General features: G+C 47.4%; 1 pseudogene; it reads left to right on the top strand.

Annotated features, from left to right (window-relative positions):
• The first annotated feature begins 14,436 nt into the window (after positions 1-14,436).
• Positions 14,437-14,971, top strand: LOC129460756 (oligosaccharyltransferase complex subunit OSTC-like; annotated as a pseudogene).
• The last annotated feature ends 906 nt before the right edge of the window (positions 14,972-15,877 follow it).

Genomic DNA, 15,877 nt, shown 5'->3' with positions numbered 1-15,877 from the left:
CAAGTGTGAACCACCTCGCCTGGCCATTTTAACCATTTTTACATGTAGTGTTTGGTGGCATTGAGTACATTCACATTGTTGTGCAACCATCACCACCATCCACCTCCCAAGCTGGTTTCATCTGGAAAAACTGAAACTCTACTCACTGACTCCCTTTCCTCCTCTCCCTGCAGCCCCTGGCAACCACCGTTCAACTTTCTGTCTGTATGAATTTGACAACTCTAGGCTCTTCGTATAAGTAGAATCATACAATATTTGTCCTTTTGTGACTGGCTTATTTCACTTAGCGTGATGCCCTCAGAGTTCATCCATGTGGTAGCATATGTCAGAATTGCCTTCCCTTTTTTTTTTTTTTGAGACAGAGTCTCGCTCTGTCGCCCAGGCTGGAGTGCAGTGGCGCGATCTCGGCTCACTGCAAGCTCCGCCTCCCAGGTTCACGCCATTCTCCTGCCTCAGCCTCCTGAGTAGCTGGGACTATAGGCGCCCGCCACTGCGCCCGGCTAATTTTTTGTATTTTTAGTAGAGACGGGGTTTCACCGTGGTCTCGATCTCCTGACCTCGTGATCCGCCCGCCTCGGCCTCCCAAAGTGCTGGGATTACAGGCTTGAGCCACTGCGCCCGGCCGCCTTTCCTTTTAAGGTTGAATGATATTCCATTGTCTGTACATGCCACGTTTTCCTTATCGGTTCATCCATGGATGGACATCTGGGTTGCCTTCACTTTGGGGCTATTAAATGATGCTGCTATCAACATGGGTATCCAAGTATCTTTCAATACCCTGCTTTCTTTTTTTTTTTTTTTTTTGAGACAGAGTCTCACTCTGTCACCCAGGCTGGAGTGCAGTGGCGCGACCTCGGCTCACTGCAACCTCCACTTCCCGGGTTCACGCCATTCTCCTGCCTCAGCCTCCCGAGTAGCTGGGACTACAGGCACCCGCCACCACACGCGGCTAATTTTTTGTATTTTTAGTAGAGACGGGGTTTCACCGTGTTAGCCAGGATGGTCTCGATCTCCTGACCTCGTAATCTGCCCACCTCAGCCTCCCAAAGTGCTGGTATTACAGGCGTGAGCCACCATGCCCGGCCTTCAATACACTGCTTTCAATCTGTGGAGGTATATACCCAGAAGTGGCATTTTTGTGTCATGTTCTAAGATTTTTTTAAGTGTTTGAATCCATTGATCATTAAGGACCCTATGAAGTACAGGTTGATCCCATAACACAGGATCGCACTCTCTCTTAGTCCCACCCACATCAGCTTTCCACAGTCTACCCAGACACTCAAGTGTCAGGGACCCCCAATCCAAGCTAGTCACAAACTGGAAAAGGGGGAGCTAAAGATTGCTGATATTTGTAAATTCATACAAGAAAAACATTTAACAGGCCGGGAGTGGCAGCTCGTGTCTATAACCCCAGCACTTTGGGAAGCCAAGGCGGGCGGATCACTTGAAGTCAGAAGTTGGAGGCCAGCATAGCCAACATGGTGAAATCCTATCTCTAGTAAAAAAAAAAAAAAAAAAAATTAGCCAGGCGTGGTCACAAGCACCTGTAATCACAGCTGTTCTGGAGGCTAAGGCAGGAGAATTGCTTGAACCTGGGAGGCGGAGGTTGCAATGAGCCAAGATTTCACCATTGCACTCCAGCCTGGGCGGCAGAGCGAGACTCCATCTCAAAGAAAAAAAAGAAAAAGCATTTAATAAGCATCCTACGCACATGCAGCCCTGTGCATAAGGACCTAAGAAGATAAAGGTGAGTGAAACTTGGTCCCCTCCTACAAGGAGCTCTGTTTGCCAAGAGAGCTGGGCATACAGGCAGAGAGGAGCAACACAGGTAAGAAGCACTACTGTTCATAGAAGGCAAAACATGGGAAAGGGAAGGAGAACCTGATTCCCAAATAGAAAAAGAACCCAGGGCCGGGTTCGGTGGCTTACACCTGTAATCCCAGCACTTTGGAAGCCTGAGGCAGGTGGATCACGAGGTTAGGAGTTCAAGACCAGCCTGACCAAAATAATGAAACACTGTCTCCGCTAAAAATACAAAAATTAGCTGGGTGTGGTGGCGCACACCTGTAATCCCAGTTACTCAGGAGGCCGAGGCAGGAGAATCACCTGAACCTGGGAGGTGGAGGTTGCAGTGAGCCAAGATCGCGCCACTGCACTCCAACCTAGGTGACAGAGCAAGACTCCGTCTCAAAAAAAAAAAAAAAAAAAAAAAAAAGAACCCTGCAATCAACCTTCCAGGAGTTGTAGGTATGTAGTCTCCAGGTGGCACCTGCCACCGTGCCTGGCTAATTTTTGTACTTTTCTTTTTTTTTTTTTTTTTTTTTTGAGACAGAGTCTTGCTCTGTCACCCAGGCTGGAGTGCAGTGGCGCAATCTCGGCTCACTGCAAGCTCCGCCTCCCGGGTTCACGCCGTTCTCCTGCCTCAGCCTCTCCGAGTAGCTGGGACTACAGGCGCCCGCCACCACGCCTGGCTAATTTTTTTGTATTTTTAGTAGAGACGGGGTTTCACCGTGGTCTCGATCTCCTGACCTCGTGATCCACCCGCCTCAGCCTCCCAAAGTGCTGGGATTACAGGCGTGAGCCACCGCGCCCGGCTTAATTTTTGTACTTTTAGTGGAGACAGGATTTCACCACGTTGGCCAGGCTGGTCTTGAACTCCTGCTCTCAAGTGATCCGCCAGCCTTGGACTCCCAAAGTGCTATGACTACAGGCATGAGCCATAGTTCCTGGCCAATAAAATAGATAAATTTCGTGTAATGTTTAGTTAATTTATAGAAATAATCTCTATATTTTTGCTCTTGTTTTTACTTTGGGATTCAGTTGTCTCATCTGGAGAATCAAAAAGTTTGTTGTCATTTTTAGTTTGTTTACTATCTTGGGTTCTTTGAACATGTTCATGCACATGTTTAAGATCTTTTTTTTTTATTATTATTTTTTTTTTTTTGAGACGGAGTCTCACTCTGTGGTCCAGGCTGGAGTGCAGTGGTGCAATCTCAGCTCGCTGCAAGCTCTGCCTCCCGGGTTCACGCCGTTCTCCCACCTCAGCCTCCCAAGTAGCTGGGACTACAGCCGCCCGCCACCACGCCTGGCTAATTTTTTGTATTTTTAGTAGAGACGAGGTTTCACCATTTTAGCCAGGATGGTCTCGATCTCCTGAGCTCGTGATCTGCCCGCCTCGGCCTACCAAAGTGCTGGGACTACAGGCGTGAGCCACCGCGCCCGGCCCTAAAGATCTTTTAAATTGGGATTTATCCATTCTAATTTTTTTTTTTTTTTCTGAACAAGTTCTCCATTCCTGTCTGAGGTCACTTAGGAATAGAGAAAACAATTAGCCATGTATCATAGCAATGCAAGAATGGCTCAACATAGGCAAATTAATCTGATATATCACATCAAAAAAATGAAGGACAGGCTGGGTGTGGTGGCTCACACCTGTAATCTCAGAACTTTGGGAGGCCAAGACAGGAGGATCACTTGAGCCTAGGAGTTCAAGACCAGCGTGGGCAACACAGCAAGACCCTGAGTCTAATAAAAACAACAAAAACAAAAAGAAGAATGAAGGACAAAAACCATGTTTTCAGCTCAAAAGACCCAGAAAAACCATTGATAAATTTCAAGGCCGGATGCAGTGGCTCACACCTGTAAGCCCAGCACTTTGGGAGGCCGAGGCGGGTGGATCACGAGGTCAGGAGTTCAAGACCAGCCTGGCCAAGATGGTGAAACCCCGTCTCTACTAAAAATACAAAAATTAGCCGGGCATGGTGGCAGGTGCCTGCAATTCCAGCTACTCGGGAAGCTGAGGCAGATAATTGCTTGAACCTGGGAGGCAGAGGTTGCAGTGAGCTGATATCACATCACTGCACTGTAGACTGGGCGACAGAGCCAGACTCTGTCAAAAAAAAAAAAAAAAAAAAGCCCAGGCGTGGTGGCTCACGCCTGTAATCCCAGTTCTTTGGGAGGCCAAGGCAGGCGGATCACCTGAGGTTGGGAGTTCGAGACCACCCTGACCAAAATGGAGAAATCCCATCTCTACTAAAAATACAAAATTAGCAGGGTGTAGTGGCACATGCCTGTAATCACAGCTACTCGGCAGGCTGAGGCAGGAGAATTGCTTGAACCCGGGAGGCAGAAGTTGTGGTGAGCCGAGATCATGCCATTGCATACCAGCCTGGGCAACAAGAGCGAAACTCCATCTAAAAAAAAAAAATAAGTTGAAAAATCCTTTATGATAAAAACTAGGCATTGAAGGAACATACCTCAACATAATCAAGACCGTATATGACAAACTCACAGCTAACCTCATACTGAATTGTGAAAAGCTGAAAAATCTTTCCTTTAAGACCTGAAAGATAACAATGCTTACTTTTGGCAGGGCACAGTGGCTCACACCTATACTCCCAACACTGGGAGGCCAAGGCAGGAGGATCACTTGAGCCCAAGAGTTCAAGACCAGCCTAGGCAACATGACAAAATCTCATCTGTACAAAAAATACAAAAATTAGGCTGGGCGCAGTGGCTCATGCCTGTAATCCCAGCACTTTGGGAGGCTGAGGTGGGTGGCTCACCTGAGGTCAGGAGTTTGAGACTAGTCTGGCCAACATGGTAAAACCCCATCTCTACTAAACATATAAAAATCAGCCGGGTGGGCCGGGCGCGGTGGCTCACGCCTGTAATCCCAACACTTCGGGAGGCCGAGGCAGGCAGATCACGAGGTCCCGAGTTTGAGACCAGCCTGGCCAACATAGTGAAACCCTGTTTCTACTAAAAATACAAAAATTAGCCTGGCATGGTGGCACGCGCCTGTAGTCCCAGCTACTCGGGAAGCTAAGGCAGGAGAATCACATGAACCTGGGAGGCGGAGGTTGCAGTGAGCCGAGATAGTGCCACTGCACTCCAGCCTGGGCGACAGAGTGAAACTCCACCTCAAAACAAATACAAAAGTAGCCAGATGTGGTGGTGCCAGTCCCAGCTACTCAGCAAGCTGAGGCAGGAGGTTCACCCGGGCCTTAGGAGGTCGAGGCTGCAACATGCCATGATTGTACCACTGCACTCCAGCCTGGGCAACAGAGCCAGACCTTGTGAAAAAAAAATGCTTACTTTCTGGTCGGGCACGGTGGCTCACGCCTGTAATCCCAGCACTTTGGGATGCTGAGATGGGTGGATCACCTGAGGTTGGGAGTTCGAGACCAGCCTGACTAACATGGAGAAACCCTGTCTCTACTAAAAATACAAAAATTAGCATGGTGGCGCATGCCTGTAATCCCAGCTACTCGGGAGACTGAGGCAGGAGAATTGCTTGAACCTGGGAGGCTGAGGTTGTGGTGAGCCAAGATTGTGCCATTGCACTCCAGCCTGGGCAACAAGAGCAAAACTCTGTCTCAAAAAAAAAAGCTTACTTTCACCACTCCTATACGACTTAGTAGTGGCAGTCCTAGCCAGACAGCAACCTGCCATGAGAAAGAAAGAAAAGGCATCCAACGTGGAAAAGAGAAAGTCAAATTTTCCTTCCTTGCAGATGATTGCTGGGGCTTTTATATATAGGAAAACCTAAAGACCACCAAAAAACTCTTAGATCTGATAAATGAATTCAGTAAAGCTGGAGAATATAAAAATCAGTGTAGGCCGGGTGTGGTGGTTCACACCTGTAATCCCAGCACTTTGGGAAGCCAAGGCAGGTGGATCACGAGGTCAAGAGATCGAGACCATCCTGGCCAACATGGTGAAACCCCGTCTCTACTAAAAATACAAAAGTTAGCTGGGTTTGGTGACGTGCGCCTGTAGTCCCAGCTACTTGGGAGGCTGAGTCAGGAGAATCACTTGAACCTGGGAGGCACAGTTTGCAGTGAGCTGAGATCATGCTACTGCACTCCAGCCTGGGTGACAGAGCGAGATTCTGTCTCAAAAACAAAACAAAACAAAAAACAAAAACAAAAATCGGGCCAGGTACGGTGGTTCATGCCTGTAATCCCAGCACTTTGGGAGGCCGAGGCGGGTGGATCACCTGAGGTCAGGAGTTTGAGACCAGCGTGACCAACAAGGTGAAACCCCGTCTCTACTAAAAATACAAAAAATTAACCGGGCATGGTAGTGGGCACCTGTAATCCCAGCTACTCAGGAGGCTGGGGCAAGAGAATTGCTTGAACCCGGGAGGCGGAGGTTGCAGTAAGCGGAGATCACGCCATTATACTTCAGCCTGGGGCAACAAGAATGTGACTCCATCTCAAAAAAAAAAAAATATATATATATATGTATATAAATTAGTAGCAGTTCTATACACCAATAATGAGCTAGCTGAGAAATCAACAAATCAATCCCATCTACCATGCCTACAAAAAATAAAATACCTAGAAATCAAATTTAACCAAGGAAGAAAAAGACTTCTACAAGAAAAACTAGAAAACCCTGGTGAAGAAAGGCCGGGCGTGGTGGCTCATGCCTGTAATCCCAGCACTTTGGGAGGCCGAGGCAGGTGGATCATGAGGTCAGGAGATGAGACCATCCTGGCTAACATGGTGAAACCCCGTCTCTACTAAAAATACAAAAAATTAGCCGGGCGTGGTGGTGGGCGCCTGTAGTCCCAGCTACTCGGGAGGCTGAGGCAGGAGAATGGCGTGAACCCAGGAGGCGGAGCTTGCAGTGAGCCGAGATTGCGCCACTGCACTCTAGCCTGGGCGACAAAGCAAGACTCTGTCTCAAAAAAAAAAAAAAAGAAAAGAAAAGAAAACCCTGGTGAAATAACTTTAAAAGGACACAAACAAATGAAAGGATAATTTCATGCTCATGGATTAGAAGAATTAATAATACCATTAAAATGACCGTAGGGCCCAAAGTAATCTACAGATTCAGTGTATTTCCTATCAAAGTATCAAAGTACCAAGATTATTTTTCACAAAACAGAAAAAACAACCTTGCCAGGCGTGGTGGCTCACGCCTGTAATCCCAGCACTTTGGGAGGCTAAGGCAGGCAGATCATGAGTTCAGGAGATCGAGACCATCCTGGCTGACATGGTGAAACTCTGTCTCTACTAAAATACAAAAAATTAGCTGGGCGTGGTGGCACGTGCCTGTAATCCCAGCTGCTCAGGAGGCTGAGGCAAGGGTATCGCTTGAACCTGGGAGGCGGAGGTTGCAGTGAGCCGAGATTGTGCCACTGCACTCCAGCCTGGCAACAAAGCAAGACTCCATCTAAAAAAAAAAAGGTCGGGCACAGTGGCTCACGCCTGTAATCCCAGCACTTTGGGAGGCTGAGGCAGGCGGATCATGAGCTCAGGAGATCGAGGCCAGCCTGACCAGCATGAAGAAACCCCATCTCTACTAAAAATACAAAATTAGCCAGGCGTGGTGGCGAGTGCCTGTAATCCCAGCTACTCAGGAGGCTGAGGTAGGAGACTCGTTTGAATCCAGGAGGCAGAGGTCACAATGAGCCGAGATCATGCCACTGCACTCCAGCCTGGGTGACAGAGCGAGACTCTGTCAAAAAAAAAGAAAAGAAAGAAAGAAGAAAGAAAGAAAGAAAGAAAGAAAGAAAGAAGAGAGAGAGAAAGAAAGAAAGAAAGAAAGAAAGAAAGAAAGAAAGAGAGAAAGCAAGCAAGAAAGAAAAGAAAGACCTTACAATTCATTTGGAAACAAAAAGAGCTCAAATAGCAAAAGGAATCCTGAGCAAAAAGAATAAAGCTGGAGACATCATGTTACCTGACTTCAAAACATGTCAGAAGGCTCTGGTAACCAAAACAACATGGTATTGGCATAAAAACAGACATAGGGCTGGGTATGGTGGCTCACACCTGTAATCCCAGCACTTTGGGAGGCCAAGAGGGGCAGATAGATCCCTTGAGCTCAGGAGTTCAAGACCAGCCTGGGCAACATGGTGAAAAACCATCTCTACAAAAAATACAAAAATTAGCTGGGCATGGTGGCAGGAGCCTATAATCCGAGCTACCCAGGAGGCTGAGGCAGGAGAAGTGCTTGAACCTGAAGACCGAGGCTGCTGTGAACCAAGATCACACCACTGTACTCTAGCCTGGGTGACAGAGCGAGACTCCATCTCAAAAACAAACAAACAAAAAAAATGAAACCAGAAACAAACAAAAAAAAAACCCCCAAACATATAGAGCAATGGTACAGTATAGAAGATCCAGAAATAAATCCATGTGTGTACCGGCTGTCCGCCGTGGCTCACTCCTGTAATCCCAGCACTTTGAAAGGCCGAAGTGGGCGGATCACCTGAGATCAGGGGTTCCAGACCAGCCTGACCAACGTGGCAAAACCCCGTCTCTACTAAAAATCCAAAAATTGGCTGGGCGTAATCCCAGCACTTTGGGAGGCCGAGGCGGGCAGATCACCTGAAGTCAGGAGTTCGAGACCAGCCTGGCCAACATGGTGAAACCCTGTCTCTACTAAAAATACAAAAATTAGCTGGACGTGGTGGCACGCACCTATAGTCCCAGGTACTTGGGAGGCTGAGGAAGGAGAATTGCTTGAACCCGGGAGGCAGAGATTGTGGTGGGCTGACATCATGCCATTGCACTCCAGCCTGGGCAACAGAGCAAGACTCCATCTCAAAAAATAAAAATAAAAATAAGCCAGGGGTGGTGCCCACACCTGTAATCCCAGCTACTTGGGAGGCTGAGTGAGGAGAATCACTTGAACCTGGGAGGCAGAGGTTGCAGTGAGCCAAGATCAGGCCACTTCACTCCAGCCTGGGTGACAAGAGCAAAACTCTGTCTCGAAAAAAAAAAAAAAATTAGGTGGGTGTGGTGGCGCATGCCTGTAATCCCAGCTACTCAGGAGGCTGAGCCAGGAGAATTGCTTGAAACTGGGTGGCAGAGGTTGCAGTGAGCCGAGATCACACCACTGCACTCCAGCCTGGGGGACAGAGCAAGACTCTGTTTTGAAAAAAGAAAAAAGAAGAAAAAAAAAGAAATGATCCATGTGTGAGGGTTTGGATATCCTAGATGCCATGATATGATGGTCATTACCTACTCCATGCATGTATCAAAATATCACATGTGCCCCGTTAATATGTACAATTGTTATGTATCAATTAAGAAAAAAAGTTCCCTTCATTGGCTGTTTTAATTTTATACCACCCTAAGTGAAATAGTGCCGCTTAGAAAGCTTAGCTGCAGAGTTTAGATTATAGTGAAAAGCCACACCTGAAGCAGAAGCTCTGCCAGGGGGAGGCTGCAGGGCTGATGTGGAGTCCCAGCTTGTCCAACCAGCGGCCCACGGGCTACCTGCAGCTCAGGTATGGCTTTGAATGTGGTCTCACACAAATTCAGAAACTTTCTTAAAACATTACGAGTTTGTTTGCGATTCTGGGTTTTTTTCAGCCCGTCAGCTATCGTTAGTATATTTTATGTGTACCCGAAGACAATTCTTCTTCTTCCAATGTGGCCCAGGGAAGCCCAAAGATTGGACACCACTGATTGTAGACAAATAAGGAGGCCACCTTCAGACAGAGCACTGTACACTGTTTTGTTTTTGTTTTTCTTTGAGATGGAGTCTCGCTCTGTCTCCCAGGCTGGAGTGCAGTGGGACCATCTCAGCTCAATGAAACCTCCGCCTCCCAGGTTCAAACGATTCTCCTGCCTCAGCCTCCAAGTAGCTGGGACTAATTTTTGTATTTTTAGTAGAGACAGGGTTTCACCATGTTGGCCAGGCTGGTCTCAAACTCCTGACCTCAGGTGATCCACCTGCCTCGGCCTCCAAAAGTACTGGGATTACAGGCACGAGCCACCGAGCCCCGCCACAAAGTGACCTTCTAAAAAACAAAAAACAAGAAAATCCTTTTTGCAAGACAAAAAGTGCTCTCGTGATAATTTTTTTTAATTTTTTTTTTTTTTTTTTGAGACATAGTCTCGATCTGTCACTCAGGCTAGTGTGCAGCAGGCTCACGGCAGCCTCCCACCTGAACCTCCTGAGTAGCTGGGACTATAGTCACACATTACCATACCCAGATAATTTTTGCATTTTTGGTAGAGATGGGGTTTTGCCATGTGGCCCACACTGGTCTTGAACTCGTGGGCTGAAGTGATCCACCCACCTCAGCCTCCCAAAGTGCCGGGATTATAGGCGCGAGCCTCTGCGCCTGGCCCTAGTATTTGTGGTGGAAATAAGGAGATGATTATGGTATGATTTCACGCCTTCCACAGTTTATTGACATAAAAAGATTTTTTTTAAAAAACATTGACGATGCTTAAGGAGGAGAAGAATAATACAAACACACTTCATAGAATGCACTCTATAGGCAAAGTAGGTTAACCGAATAGTGAGTGAGTTCCAAATTTTTAAAGTCCTGTTGCTCACAGGGTGGAGGAAGGACTAAGTGAAGAGTAAAGTCTAATTCAAACTTGAGGTGAACCGGCTGGGCACGGTGGCTCACGCCTGGAATCCCAGCACTTTGGAAGGCTGAGGCAGGTGGATCACCTGAGGTCAGGGGTTCGAGACCAGCCTGACCAACATGGTGAAACCCCGTCTCTATTAAAAATACAAAAATTAGCTGGGCATGGTCATGGGCCCCTGTAATCCCAGCTACTCAGGAGGCTGAGACAGGAGAATTGCTTGAATCCAGGAGGTGGAGGTTGCTGTGAGCCAAGATCGTGCCACTGCACTCCAGCCCGGGTGACAGAGCAAGACTCCACCTCAAAAATAAAAAGTAGGCTGGGTGGTGCAGTGGCTCATGCCTGTAATACTAACACATTGGGAGGCCAAGGCAGGAGAATCGCTTGAGCTCAAGAATTCAAGACCAGCCTGAGAAACATGGGAAGACCCCATCTCTACAAAAAATTTAAAAATGAGTGGGCGTGGTGGCATACACCTGTAGTCCCAGCTAGTTGGGAGGCTGAGACAGGAGGATGGCTTGAACCCAGGAGGTTGCGGTTGCAGTGAGCTATGATCCTACCACTGCCTGGACAACAGAGTGAAACTGGTCTCAAAAACAAAACACAAAAAAACAGCAGCATAGAAATAGGATTGGACGTGGCCGAGTGCAGTGGCTCATGCCTGTAATCCCAGCTCTTTGGGAGGCCAAGGCAGGTGGATCAGTTGAGGTCAGGCGTTCGAGACCAGCCTGGCCAACATGGTGAAACCTCGTCTCTAAGAAAAATACAAAAATTAGCTGGCCATGCTGGCAGGCGCCTGTAATCCTACCTAATTGGGAGGCTGGGGCAGGAGAATGGCTTGAACCCAGGGGGCGGAGGTTGCAGTGAGCTGAGATTGTGCCACTGCACTCCAGCCTGGGCAATAGAGTGAGACTCAGTCTTAAAAAGAAAAGAAAAAAAAGACCCCCTTTCTATGTTAAAGAATATTTTTAAAAAGAAAGAAAGAAAAGAAATAGGATTGGACAAAATGGATCTGACCTAAAGGTCATAGACTGCAGGGCGCGGGCGAACGGGGAACCCAGCAAACCTGTCTCTCTGGATTCCTCCTGGCCTCCCTGAGCAGCCTTCCCTGCTGCTGGGCAGAGGGCAGAAGCCTCTCTGGAATGAGGGTCATAGACCTAAAACCAAACAAGATAGGACAGGAATTCCTTTATGGTCAGTGTTTACAGAGAAAGATGGAGGGAAAATTAGTCAGAGATTTTAGGTTTTATGGCCGAATTTGGGGAAAAGGGATTCTCCTGTCTACGGCTCACTTTGGGAAAGACAGTTTCTAGTTTCTATGGCTAGCCTTGGGGGAGAAGGAGGGTCAGGAAGAAACTTCCGCTTCTGAAGCTTCTTCGGAAGCCTTCATTTTGAGGTTATTGGTTTCTGAGCCCCAATATTAGCCTGCCAAAGTCTAAGCTTTCAAAGCGCCTGTCAAACTCTTGTGTATCTATGTATTTTAAAGTCCAAAATCAACAGCTCACATATGGGGTCCAAGAGGAACGGGGAGTTCACTGCACGTTCTCACGTGTGAGATCTTTGTTGTTGTTTTTGTTGTTGTTGTTGTTGTTGAGATGGAATCTCACTCTGTCGCCCAGGCTGGAGTGCAGTAGCACCATCTCAGCTCAACTGTAACCTTCACCTCCCAGGTTCTAGCAGTTATCCTGCCTCAGCCTCCCAAGTATCTGGAATTACGGGCACATGCCATCATGCCCCGCTAATTTTTTTTGTTGTTGTTGTATTTTTAATAGAGACGGGGGCTTCATCATGTTGACCAGGCCAGTCTCAAACTCCTGACCTCAAGCGATCTGCCCACCTCGGCCTCCCAAAGTGCTGGGACTACAGGCATGAGCCACTGCACCTGGCCTCATGTGTGAGATCTGATAAGAAGTCACGCACTAGAAGGAAGGGAAGAGTGTATCCACAACCCCAAACGATGTGGTTGGAATCATTTCAAACCTACATAACAAGAGTTTCGGAGGGAATTGGGACAGAACATGGCCTCTAGTAAGCCCCCCTAAATAATTCTCAAGTAACACTTCTCTAATGACGAAGGAGATTGAGGAGTTTTTTTCCTCTGTTTATTGACCATGTGGGTATTTTGCGTTTGTAAAATATGTGTCCAAGCCTTTTGCCCATTTCTCCAGTGGGTAGTATTTCCTTTCTTTTTTTTTTTTTGAGACAAAGTCTCACTCTGTCGCCCAGGCTGGAGTGCAGTGGCCTGATCTCAGCTCACTGCAACCTCCACCGCCTGGGTTCAAGCAATGCTCCTGCCTCAGCCTCCGAAGTAGCTGGGACTACGGGTCCGCACCATCGCACCTGGCTAATTTTTGTATTTTTAGTAGAGACAGGGTTTCACCAGGCTGGCCAGGCTGGTCTCAAACTCCTGACCTCAGGTGATCCACCTGCCTCAACCTCCCAAAGTGTTGGGATTACAGGCGTGAGCCACTATGCCCGGCCCATTGGTTAGTATTTCTTTCTCTCGCTCCATTCCTCCCTCCCTCCTTCCCTTCCTTGCTTCCTTCCCTCTTTCTCTCTCTTCCTTTCTCTTTTCTATAGAAGTTATTTCTCTCTCTCTCTTTTTTTTTTTTTTTGAGACAGAGTCTCCCTGTGTCGCCCAGGCTGGAGTGCGGTGGCAAGATCTCGGCTCACTGAAAGCTCCACCTCCCGGGTTCATGCCATTCCCCTGCCTCAGCCTCCCGAGTAGCTGGGACTACAGGCACCCGCCACCACACCCAGCTAATTTTTTTGTATTTTTAGCAGAGACGGGGTTTCACCTTGTTAGCCAGGCTGGTCTCGATCTCCTGACCTTGTAATCTGCCCGCCTCAGCCTCCCAAAGTGCTGGGATTACAGGTGTGAGCCACCGTGCCCGGCCTTTTTTTTTTTTTTTTTTTTTGTGACAGGGTCTCGCTCTGTTGCCCAGGCTGGAGTGCAGTGGGGCGATCTCAGCTCACTGCAAGCTCCACCCCCCAGAGTCAAGCGATTCTCCCGCCTCAGCCTCCCAAGTAGCTGGGACTATAGGCATGCACCACCGTGGCTGGCTAATTTTTGTACTTTTAGTAAAGACAGGATTTCACCATGTTGGCCAGGCTAGTCTTGAACTCCTGACCTCAGGTGATCTGCCTGTCTCGGCCTCCCAAAGTGCTGGGATTGCATGTGTGAGCCACCATGCCCAGCTGAAGTTCTTTACATTTTAGATACAATTCCCACTCTGTGGATTGCTTTTTCAATTTCTCAATAATGTCCTTTTAAAACCAAAAGTTGGCTGGGCACGGTGGCTCACGCCTGTAATCCCAGCACTTTGGGAGGCCGAGGTGGGTGGATCACCTGAGGTCAAGAGTTCGAGACCAGCCTGACCAACATGGAGAAACCCCGTCTCTACTAAAAGCACAAAATTAGCCGGGCGTAGTGGTGCATGTCTGTAATCCCAGCTACTCGGGAGGCTGAGGCAGGAGAATCACTTGAATCCGGGAGGCAGAGGTTGCAGTGACCCGAGATTGCACCATTGCACTCCAGCCTGGGCAACAAGAGTGAAACTCTGTCTCAAAAAAAATAAATAAATAAAAATAAATTAAAAAGAGGTGTTTCCCTAGCGTGAAGACATGAAGCTCTTCTGTAAACTTCATTGTTCTGCCTTTAACATTTCAATCTACAACCCACTAGAATTAATCTTCCATATATATAGCATGGGGTGGAGGTCAAACACCTTTTTTCCACATGGATGTTCAGCTGTCCCAGTGCCATTTATTTAAAAGATACTCCTGGACCTGGCGCAGTGGCTCACGCCTGTAATCCCAGCATTTTGGGAGGCCGAGGTGGGTGGATCACCTGAGGTCAGGAGTTCAAGACCAGCCTAACCAACATGGCAAAACCCTATCTCTGCTAAAAATACAAAATTAGCCAGGTTTGGTGGCACATGCCTGTAATCCTGGCTACTCGGGAGGCTGAGGCAGGAGAATCCCTTGAACCTCATAGGCGGAGGTTGCAATGAGCCGAGATCGCACCATTGCACTCCAGCCTGGGCAACAAGAGCGAAACTCTGTCTCAAAAAATAAGAAAAAATAGAGGCCGAGAATGGCCCTTGCTGCCACCAACATGGAGACTTTGTACCGTGTCCCATTCTTAGTGCTTGAATGTCCCAACCTGAAGCTGAAGAAGCCACCCTGGCTGCACATGCTGTTGGCCATGACTATGTATGCTCTGGTGGTGGTGTCTTACTTCCTCATCACCAGAGGAATCGTTTATGATGTTATTGTTGAACCGCCAGGTGTTGGCTCTGTGACTGATGAACAAGGGCATCAGAGGCCAGTAGCTTTCTTGGCCTACAGAGTAAGTGGACAATATTATTATGGAAGGACTTGGATCCAGCTTCCTGTTCACAATGAGAGGTTTAGGTTTCATAATCCTGGACCGATCGAATGCACCAAATATCCCAAAACTCCATAGATTTCTTCTTCTATTCGTTGGATTCGTCTGTGTCCTATTGAGTTTTTTTCATGGCTAGAGTATTCGTGAGAATGAAACTGCCGGGCTATCTAATGGGTTAGAGTGCCTTTAAGAAGAAATCAGTGGATACTGGATTTGCTCCTGTCAATGAAGTTTTAAAGCCTGTCCAGTCCTCTAATATGAAATGTAGAAAAGAAGGAAGAGCAGCAGTAAAAGAAATATCTAGTGGAAAACCAGGAAGTGTATTGAAGCTTGGACTAGAATTTCTTCTTTATTAAAGAGACTAATTTATCACAGTATTTTTTTTTCCTGCTGACCATATTGCTATACCAACAATGATGAGTGGCATTTTCTTCTTAGTTTTTCATTTCTTTAAGAAAATATAGGCCAGGCGCGGTGGCTCACTCCTGTAGTCCCAGCACTTTGGGAGGCCAAGGCGGGCAGATCACAAGTTCAGGAGTTCCAGACAAGCGCGGCCACCATGGTGAAACCCCGTCTCTACTAAAAATACAAAAATTAGCCGGGCATGGTGGCGGGTGCCTGTAGTCCCAGCTACTTGGAAGGCTGAGGCAGGAGAATCACGTGAACCTGGGAGGCGGAGGCTGCAGTGAGCCTAGATCGTTGCCACTGCAATTCAGCCTGGGCGACAGAGCGAAACTCTGTTTCAAAAAAAAAAAGAAGAAGAAAGAAAAGAAAATATACTCCATACCTACAACTATAATAGCAAATATAGTGATTATTTTTTACAACCCCTTTAACATTTTTTGGAGATGATATTTCTGATTTTCAGAAATTAACATAAAATCAAGAAGCAAGATTCCATGAGCTGAGAACTCTGGACAGCTGGTCAGCTTTACCTTCGGAGCTTTGGCTTCAACTAGAGCCTGTGATGGTAGATTATTTCAGACAGGTATGTCAGACTGTTGCCTGAACAATAACATGTATGAAAGGAGCAGAAATAAATACTTTTTCTAATTAAAAAACAAAATAAGAATAAAAAAAATCACTATGAGCATGGTAGCTCATGCCTGTAATCTTAGCACTTTGGGATGCCAAGGTGGGTGGA

Source organism: Symphalangus syndactylus, chromosome 13 (assembly GCF_028878055.3).
Source record: "Symphalangus syndactylus isolate Jambi chromosome 13, NHGRI_mSymSyn1-v2.1_pri, whole genome shotgun sequence".
Taxonomy (NCBI): domain Eukaryota; kingdom Metazoa; phylum Chordata; class Mammalia; order Primates; family Hylobatidae; genus Symphalangus; species Symphalangus syndactylus.
The sequence above is the reverse complement of the archived record's forward strand: the minus strand, read 5'-3'. Positions and strand labels throughout refer to the sequence as shown.